We start from the raw sequence: 11368 nt of genomic DNA on the forward strand, positions 1-11368 counted from the left end.
TTTTTTTTAAAAAAAAGGAGAGAGTAACAATAACTTTTGAACATTTTAATTTTTTAACTGAATAAAAATGAATAACTAAGAAAATATAATAAGATATAACTTTTAGATTTTCTCATATATTATATAAAATAAGATTTTTTTTGTCAAAAAAATTAATATTCTTTTGTTAAAAAGGAGAAGATGAATTTCATCTTAACAAGTGTCAGAGCTAATTTTTGTCGTTGGGTTGGTGAATAGGTAGAAAATGTGTTAAATGTGTGTATTAGGTGAACGGTAAATTTCACTCTTTATTCTTTAGAGAGTTGAATAGTAGTTATTCGAATTTGGAGAATTATTATTTATATTTTTTGTTTTATTTTTTATTTATTTTATTATTATTTCTATTATTTTGTAATTAACATATTATTTTGTATAAGGTCATTAATTAAATCTCTAGTATTCGTAATTCTTTTTAAATGTAATATAGTATTTTAAAAAATATATTATATAATATAAATTATTTTAGTCTCGAATTAATAATCTTTCAATTTTTTTTAAATTTTTCGTCACTTAATATAAATTGATTTATTATTAATATTCACTATAAAGAATGCACAAAATTAAATAGTCTACAATTGTTCAAACTATTCGTGATCGAAGTTCCCAAAAGAAGAAATATTTCACGATGAAACAAGAATCGTGCCGAATAGATGTTGAACGTGCATTCGGAGTTTTACAATTATTGTAGGACAATCACGTTTTTGGTGAAAGGAAGTGCTACATAATATAATGACTACATGTATTATACTGCACAATGCATCAATGTGATCTTAATGCACCAATTCAAGATGTCGTAGAAGCTGTTATTGCAACGACAAAATTGGTAGTAGATGAAAATCTCTCGTTTGAACAATTTTTAGTTAGACATAAAAAATTAAGGACAAAAATGCTCTTTTTAAACCCTGTAAATAGAGCATTTATGGGAGCAACATAAAAATCTTGAAAGTTGAGTATTTATCTAATGTTTATGTAATTGTATTTTATTAATGATCTCAGTTTTATTTGCATTGTCCATTAATTTGTATATCATATACTATTTGCTTGCAATTTATTTTATTTAAAATTTTAAAATAAAAAATAATTTTATATTAAATAAATTTTTTGAAAAAACAAAATTTTATATCACATGAAATTTATATTAATTGATTAATTAAGAAAAAGAAAGAAATGAATTTTATATAGGCGAAATGGCCTAATGGATTCTTATATTTGTATGAGTTTGCATTCTAGACCATCTAACTTAGCATTTTGTCAACTGAACCCTTTAACTCAATATTTTAAACCCCTTTGGCTTTGTGTGAACTTCAAACGCTCAATGAAAATGACATGTCACTATCCACATCAGATTTTATAAGACACATCATTTATTATTATTATTTTTAAAAAAATAATTGTTTCTTTTTTTCCACTCCATTATTCTCTTCATTGTTACTTGAGCAACTTCTAAAACCCTTTCCTCCATTGATACCAATGAATCACCATTAAATAGCTTAACATATCTTAATATTTGCATATAATTTTACAACACTTCATTTAATTTCATAAAGATATTCAACAATTACTTTTCAGTATTCAAAACTATCATATCTTGTCACTTTACCCTAGAAAAATAAAATAAAATGATACAAGAACAACTTTGACAACAAAAGAGGTTAAGATACTCGTTAGAAATATTTCTTTCGATAACTAGGTTTGTCCCACCAATTTTTTGAATTTTCCTTCGCTATATTCATTTTTTTTCGCACTATTTCGTTTTTAATTTGGGGAACACAAAACGGAAAAAAAGGAAAACAGAAAAAGAAATTGGAAAGGAGCAGGGAAGGGGAGAAAGAGAGAAATAGAGGTCTTGGTGGGGAAGAATGGGAAAAGTGATGGTTGAAGAGGAAAAGAAACGGCGAAGGGTGGGGGAAAGAAAGAGATGAAACATTTTTTTTTTTTTAATTCAAATTTTCTGTTTCTTTTATTTTTTTTTTATCAAAATTCTTAGGTCTACGCTCTTTTTTGTGCGTGGAATCACATGTTTGTTCCAACTCATTAGTTAAGTTGCCACATAGGCTTGGTCAATGGTCAGAGGGATTTAAAATGTTAAACTTCATTGGATTAGAGGGTGCAGTTGACAAAGTTCCAAGTAGAAAGGTCTAAAATACAAACGCATACAAGTACGGGGTTCATCAAACCATTTCACCTTTTATATATTCATGGTATTAGTGATGCATGCATTAATTCTTCTCAAGAAAAAATGTACAGAATAGTAAACATTTAAATCATATAAAATGTTATATTTGTTTTGAATAATTCTAATTCGCAACTATAATTTCGCTCAATCTTGTTGTTCGTCTGATTTGTATAATTCGCTTGATTTGTATAAATCTAGAATTTGTATAATTCTTGATTATACAAATCCAGAATTTGATATATGTGTACCCTAGCTATTTGTATACGATTTATGAAAAAAAATCATAATAAATTACCCTATTTGTATATTGACAAGCAAAGTTTTAAAAAAGTTTCTAAATGTATAAACACATAATTTGTATATACTTACCCTATTTGTACGTTCGCAACGCGAAATATACAAATGAGCAGAAATATACAACAGCAGCCTCCATAACAAATGAAAATACAGATCTGAATGCAATTACCGAAACTATAGTTATACAACCTTATTATGTCTATTATATTTGCTATTTTTGAAATTCTCTTTTTTCTAATACACTCTATCAAACGACTCCTTATTGTATTGCCCGAGCCGACACCAACTATAAATTCACTTTCCTTCAATTGGGCCCACTATCCACGTGTCAAAATTTGAACGGAGATTCTCATAGAACTTTTATTGGTTATGTCTAACACAAAATAGAATTTCTCAACTTGTTTACGTGACTATATATACCATGCTTGTTATAAGCTCAAAGCACCAAAAAAAACTTAAAAAACACTTTGAGATATTAGTTTTTATTAATTATAATATGCAAAATGGCAACTACTAAATCTTTTTTAATTTAGTTTTTATGATATTAGCAACTACTAGTTCAACATTTGCTACATTGGGAGAAATGGTGACTGTTCTTAGCATTGATGGAGGTGGAATTAAGGGAATCATTCCGGGTATCATTCTCGAATTTCTTGAAGAACAACTTTAGGTATCGTAATTTTTTTTTATTTATGTATGTATGTATGTATGTATGGCATTACTCTCGCTTTTCTTTTTTAAGCTTGAGTTGTGTTACTTCGATGTATATTAGTGATCATAATTTTACTTCTATTATCGATAGGGTCCTGATAAAGCTAATTATTATTATTCAAATAAATCATGGGTTTCTTATGTTACAACTTATTTACTATTTTTGTAGTAATTTTTTTTGACTTATTCATTGACTTTTATATCGAAGTATGTATATTTCCACAGATATTTATTTAATATGAAAACAAGATGGTACAAAACAAAACCCTAACCTAGCTATTTATTTCATTTCCTCTTCCAACTTTGTACACTTTTTGAATTAGTAGACATGGCTAGGAGTGGACCCACGTTGAGTAAAGGGGTGTCAAGCGTTACCCTTTCCTCGAAAGTTTTTACTAAATATATATATTTAACGAAATGACACTACTAATTGAGTGTGTTACCTATTGGCGTGTTGCAGCGGCGGAATCAGGATTTTCGTCAAGGATGTTCATACTTTAAGACAAGTAAAAAAAAAAAAAACCTTGCTGGTCAGATTATCAAAACGGAACTATAACTTCTGTTCTCTTTTTTAAGAGAAAAAACGGAACTAATTTTTTTAAAAATAAAATGTCTAAGTCGGGGATCAAACCCAAGCCTCCAAGGCAAATTTGAACAACATTAACTACTGGGCTATCTTTCTTTGCTATGTCAATGGTGTTCAACAATTAGTATATATCAAAAATATTGATATTTAACATATATACTCGCAAAAATATTGATAACATAACATATATAGAGATAAATGTTAAAAATTATACACTTTTTTTTAGTGTCATATATACCTAAACTATTGAGAGTGTGAGTTTCATACCTAAACTATCACTTTTTAGTTTGAGAAATATACATCTCTCTTTTATACCACTCTCATCATGGTGTGTGTAATAGACTCTCTCTTTTATTTTAAAAAATTGTCACATCACACTCTACTTGGACAAAACATTCAATCTTGACAAAAATTAAATAAATTATTAATATTAGTTAAAATTAAAAATTAAAAAATTATCATCCAAAAAATAATATTTCTTTTATAAAATAAAATGTAAAATATTTTTCTTACCCCACCCCATCACTTCCTCACACAACCCCCATCCCCCCCCCCCACCCCCGCTCCCCAAATACTAATTTAGATATTATTTTATCTTTTAAAAAAAATAATTCTTAATAGTTTTAAAATTTGTAAAACTCACACTCTCAATAGTTTAGGTATAAAACTCACACTCTCAATAGTTTGGGTATGAAACTAAAAAAAAGGGATAGTTTAGGTGTGTTTTTAACACTTATCTATCTCATAATATATATATATATATATATATGTGTGTGTGTGTGTGTGTGAGAGAGAGAGAGAGAGAGAGAGAGAGAGAGAGATTAATGAGTGAACAGTGGTGGAGCGGAGATTTTTAATAAGACGGTTCAAAATCTGAAGAAGTAAACACACGAACTAATCGAAGAGGAGTCGACATCTACTATATATACATAAAAAAAATAACCATATATAAATAGTAATATTTCCACCTAAGGGGGTTCCGTATGAACCCCTGAATGTATGTTGGCTTCACCCCTGTATATAGAGATGTTGAAAATCTACCTTGTAATTTTTTGTCGAGGGGTTCGGGTGAACCCCCGCCACCCACGTAGATCCACTCATATGAGTGAATTATTTTTGTTTTAATTTATATGACTTACTTTTCTTTTTGCGTCAGGAATTGGACAATAATACAGATGCAAGACTGGCAGATTACTTTGATATAATTGGAGGAACAAGTACAGGAGGTCTATTGACTGCTATGATAAGTATTCCAAATGAAAACAATCGACCCATTGCTGCTGCCAAAGATATTGTACCTTTTTACTTCCAACATGGCCCTAAGATTTTTGAATCTAGGTACATTATATATATATTTGTATCTCCTCCGTTTTAATTTATTTATCTAATTTTGATTTGATATAGAATTTAAGAGCGTGAAAAAGATTTTTGAATCTTCTGGTTTTAAATTGAACATATGTTAAACCTATCAAAATATCATTTAATATTATAGTCTTAAACATGTTAAGTAGAAAGTTGAAATCAAAGAGTCACTAAAAAGTAAAAGAAATTACATTTTTCTTAGATGGACTAAAAAAAAAAGAATACGTCAAACAACTCGAAACGGACAGAAAGAAAGAAGAAGAATATGTTTTGAGTAATGAATTATATTTAGAAAATATTACATAAATACCCAACTCATGATATTATACTCTCTAAAATTTCCTATCATTTAAAAAAATTACAAAAATCTCTTCTCTGACGCATCTCTATCTTTTCTGAGATACATTCTTCCCATTTTGTAATGTATTAAACGATCAAAGAATATATCTATGAGCAATGAAATATTCAATGTTTTTGTACGTAACTAGATAAATTTTGAGATAGGATGTATTAGCCCTAAACATATGAGATTTATGTACTTTATACTTAGATTTAATTTGGTAATTACATTATATTATGTAGAGGTTCAGATAAAAAATAAGGCCCAAAATATGATGGAAAATATCTTTTCCAAGTTCTTCAAGAAAAATTAGGAGAAACTCATTTGCATCAAGCTTTGACAGAAGTTGCCATCTCAAGCTTTGACATAAAGACAGATAAGCCAGTAATATTCACTAAGTCAGAGGTAAATTAAAATAACTATAGTGATTTGTATTGTATCAAGAAAAATGATTTTTTTTTTTTAAAATAAGTGAATTTCTTTCTTATTTTCTAGTATGTTTAGAAAACAAATACAAAAATATATACTTATTATCTTTAAACTATGTGGGTTCGATGATTCAGCGGCGTATAGCCAGAATATCGAATAATTATGTGTGTCAAAATATAAAGAAGTAAAATCGTATAGAAACCAAAAAATGTCAATGTGTAATATACATACATAAAAATAATAATTTATTCTAACTTATACACAATGTAATTTTCCGACGAACTAGGATTTCGGAATGATGGCTTCACTATTATGAAAAAGTGGATTTAATTAGTTTGATATTTAGGTTCATATCATTGAAAACAGTTAAACTTTTAAGTCTATACATCCAAATGATTAATTAATTAAAACGCCAAAATCGCTACCAATAACCACTTAGAGAGGTGTTACCTAATTTTAGAAAGAAAAATAAATCAAGATAGATATAAAATTCAAATTTCTAATATCAATCATCATTGCATTATATGATACTTCGATTGTGGGTTCACACATCTATATTTAATATTAATTTTTTAAAAAAATATAACACTACTATATATGAATTCAAGAGGGAAGCATGGATTCACGTGAACCGGGTGACCCCCTCTTGCATACACCTATAAACTTGAAAATCGCTTATAATTTTATTTTATTTTTTTGTTACTTTCACTTAACTTATTTTCGTAAAGAAAATATTTCGACTAATTTTTTTTTAAATGCAGTTAGCAAACTCTCCCCAATTGGATGCTAAGATGTATGACATATGTTATTCCACAGCAGCAGCTCCAATATATTTTCCTCCACATTATTTTGTTACTAATACTAGTAATGGTGATAAATATGAGTTCAATCTTGTTGATGGTGCTGTTGCTGCTGGTAATCCGGTACTAATACTACTTTCGATTCAATTTTTGAATTCAATGTTTTTTCGAGATATATATTTATATATATCTAGATCTATTATGTGTGGATGCATGCAGGCGTTATTATCCATTAGCATTGCAACGAGGCATGCAGAAGATGAGGATCCAGCATTTGTTTCAATTAGGTCATTGAATTACAAAAAAATATTGTTGCTCTCATATTAGGCACTGGCACTACTTCAGAGTTTGTTACATATACAGCAGAAGAGGCAGCTAAATGGGGTCCTTTACAATGGATGTCAGTTATACAGAAAATGTTTAATGCAGCAAGTTCTTACATGAATGATTATTACCTTTCTACTGTTTTTCAAGCTCTTGATTCACAAAACAATTACCTCAGGGTTCAAGTCCCAACTTATAAATTATTATTATTGGTTATTACTTAGATATACTATAGTTCCTGCGATAACTTACACCAGATGCATACAAATACATGTATTAGTGTGATTTGTATGTATCCCAGATACATACAAATCTCACTCACCGTATGTTCTTCCTACTTTTGTGTATCTGGTAACAAAAATACATGTATCTAAGTATATTTTTCTTAATATATGGTAGTAAACTCTTAACTATAATTGGTAAGATACATAATATTTTAAAAATATATATGATAGTTAAGTATGTCTAATTAGATAGTTTTTTCATTATTACTCCCTCCGTCTCATTTTATACGTCACCTTTCGGATTTCAAGAGTCAAACAAGTCTATCTTTGACCGTTAATTTTTCATAGATCTTTTAAACATTTTGAATTATTCATTATTGTGACTCATAGTACTTTTTACGTAGTTTACAAATATATAAATTTCATTTCAAAAAAATTGAAAATTCCATGCGCAAATTTCTGGTCAAATTTAAATTGTTTGACTCTTAAAACATATAAGGAGTCATATAAATTGGGACAGAGGGAGTATTATTTTATAATATTCATTTCATACTTTCTTTGCTAACCATACGAGTATATTTAATTCCAGGAATATGCATTAAATGGCACAACTACTGAAATGGATGATGCTTCTGAGGCTAATATGGAATTTCTCTTATTATATAAGAGGGAGTTTATGATGGGACATTGTAATGTCCAATCATAAACTCCCTATATAATATATAATATATAATATAATAAATCATTTTTTCTACTATATAATATATATTTATTTTTCTACTATAAGGGAGTTTATATAATATATAATAATATAATATAATACATCATTTACAAATGACTTAAAATATTTCATATTTAAAGGATATATAATAAAATAGGTTCACTCTCAAAATTCTATCCGGGTCACATATATTGGGACAGAAAAAATAACATATATCATTTTAAAATTACCAAAAAAGTATTATAAATAATAATAATTAACAACTTAAAATATCTTAAAGACATTTTAAAAGGATTAATTTTGTAATTGTAATTTCTACTATATAATAAAAGGGAGTTTATATAATATATATTCTACTATTATATAATATCATAATAAAACCCCTTTTATTATATAGTAGAAATAAATATTATATATATATATATATATATATATATATATATAATATAATATAATATATAATAATATAATATAATAAATCATTTGCAAATGACTTAAAATATTTAATAATTAAAAGATATATAATAAAATAGGTTGACTCTCAAAATTCTATCCGGCTCACATATATTGGGACAGAAAAATAACATATATCATTTCAAAATTACCAAAAAAGTATTATTAATAATAATAATTAACAACTTCAAATATCTGAAAGACATTTTAAAAGGGTTAATTTTGTAAGTTTATCCATATCACATAAATTAGGACAAAGTGACCAGCAATGTAAGTTATTTGAAAGTTACATAAAAATATTATAAATCACAATAATTAATAACTTAGAACATTTTTTTTTTAAAATGCAAATTTGGATGACTCTTCAAATTTCATTTGTGTCACATAAATTGAGACAACAAAAATAACATATATTGCGTCCATTTTAATTTATTTGTGTTAATTTTTTTTTATATTTAAAAATTGCGTAAAAATACTATAAATCATGATAATTGACAACATAAAATATTTCAAAAATAAATACATATAAAAAAATTCGATTAATTCTTGAAATTAATCTATCGTTAAAAATTATGTATAAAATACAATAAATTGTGATTTTGACCACTTAAAATATTTATTAAAAAAATAGAAAAAATAAATTGACTGATTCTTAAAATTAATCTATCAATGTCACATAAAATGAGACAAAAGTAGTAATATGTATTGTTTAATGTGAAATTATTGAAAACGACGTAAAATGTATTATAAATGTTAACAATTAACAACATTTGATTGAATCTTAAAATTTTATCAATGCTACATACATTGAGACAAGTGGAGTAATATATATTAAGTATTTAAAAATTACGTACAACCATATTGCTTTCTGTAGGCTTCGAATTATCGTGGTCATTTTTTAGGCTGATACAAGTTTTGTACTTTTTTTTTAATATTATAAATCACAATAATTAATAATTTAAAATATTTTAAAAAATATATTAAAAATTTAGTTAGTTTCGGGAATTTTATTTATACTATATAAAATGGGACAAAGGAAGCAACATATATCATTTACAAATGACTTAAAAAGCATTAAAAATTACAATAATTACCAATTTAAAATATTTAAAAGCTATATAATAAAATAGGTTCACTCTCAGAATTCTTTCAGGCTCACATATATTAGGACAGAAAAAATAACACATATCATTTTAAAATTACCAAAAAAGTATTATAAATAATAATAATTAACAACTTAAAATATCTGAAAGACATTTTAAAATGGTTAATTTTGTAATTTTATCCATATCACATAAATTAGGACAAAGTGACCAGTAATGTTGGTTATTTGAAAGTTACATCAAAATATTATAAATCACAATAATTAATAACTTAAAACATTTTTTTTAAAAAAATTAAAATTTGGATGACTCTCCAAATTTTATTTGTGTGACATAAATTGAGACAACAAAAATAACATATATTGGGTCCATTTTAATTTATTTGTCTTATTTTTTTTTTGGGTTTTTTATATTTAAAAATGCGTAAAAATATTATAAATCATGATAATTGACAACATAAAATATGTTTTGAAAAAAAATACAAAAAATTCCACTCATTCTTTAAGTGAATCTATCGTAAAAATACTATAAATCATGATAATTGACAACATAAAATATTTCAAAAATGTTGTATGTGGATAGTCTTATTGTGCCTTGAATAACGTCAAATAAAGTACAAGTTTGTGATAAAATAACTTATTCCTTTATCCACGCAAACAATCGCTTCAAAATCTCTGTTATTAGCCCCAAAACATACCATTTATATTATTGAGCCCGTGCCCGTGCATAGCACGGACAACATTACCTAGTATTAATACAAGTTGGTGAAAATTTATTGAAGAAACCAGTTTCCAAAGACAAACCTGAAACCTATGAGGAAGCTCTAAAGAGGTAAAACTCTGACGCGTTCGATTATGTCGATACTTGCAATAATTTTTTTCTTTTTTTTCATATTACTATATCTCGTTAGTCAATATTATTCATATTAGATTTCTTATAAATCTATTTTTATTGCTAATTAAAATGTTTGTTTCGTTGTAGGTTTGCAAAATTGCTCTCTGATAGGAAGAAACTCCGATCAAACAAAGCTTCTTATTAATTTAAGGTCTCGGGTTGTAGTAGTAACCTTACTATGCTAAATAATAAGCGCTTGCAATATTTATGATTGCGCGCATTTAAGTATTTCAACCTCAAAATTAAAGGAGGAGTTTGAGGGATAAATTTCAATAGAAATGTCTCTCTATGTAATGTATGTTTGAATTATGTAACCTTTTGGTTGTGTTAAATGTTTATATAAATTATCGTACTTTTGTGTTATGGTATTTGAATCTTCTTTTCAAAGCAAAAGGAAAAAAACAAAAATTGAAGTGCCAAGTTAATACTACACAAATAATAATGATATGACATAAGTGAAGATAAAGAATATAAAAGATTGACGACTAGCATTTTGATTTAATTTTTTTTAAAAAAATTATTCAATACTTGTTAATTTCTTCATATTAATGTGAACTTATATGCAAGGGGGTAAAAATTTGGTATAAGAGAGCTCTAAAGCATGTACCAAAAGTGTTTGGTAGAAGAGAACTTATAAGCTTAGTAAAATACCCTTAGCATGTTTGGTCAAACTTATAAACTTAGTAAAATTCTCGAAAGTATTTTTCAAAAAGTATTGTCGGTGAGCAATGGTTTGTTTTTTGCCAATAAATATAAATGTACGTTTTAACAACAATTGATATTTGGTCAAGCTTTTTAAAAGTACATTTAAGTGTATTTTCTCAAAGAAGTGTTTTTAGGGAAAAACTTATACTTTTTTAGCTTTCGAAAATAGCTTCTACTACTAATACTACCCAAGAACATTTATTT

The 11368-nt window shown here is 26.6% G+C and overlaps 1 pseudogene; it reads left to right on the forward strand.

Annotated features, from left to right (window-relative positions):
* Nucleotides 1-3015: 3015 nt before the first annotated feature.
* On the forward strand, nt 3016-10604 carry LOC125814415 (patatin-03-like; annotated as a pseudogene).
* Nucleotides 10605-11368: the final 764 nt, after the last annotated feature.

Source organism: Solanum verrucosum, unplaced genomic scaffold (assembly GCF_900185275.1).
Source record: "Solanum verrucosum unplaced genomic scaffold, falcon-dt-bn FXZP01000268.1, whole genome shotgun sequence".
Taxonomy (NCBI): domain Eukaryota; kingdom Viridiplantae; phylum Streptophyta; class Magnoliopsida; order Solanales; family Solanaceae; genus Solanum; species Solanum verrucosum.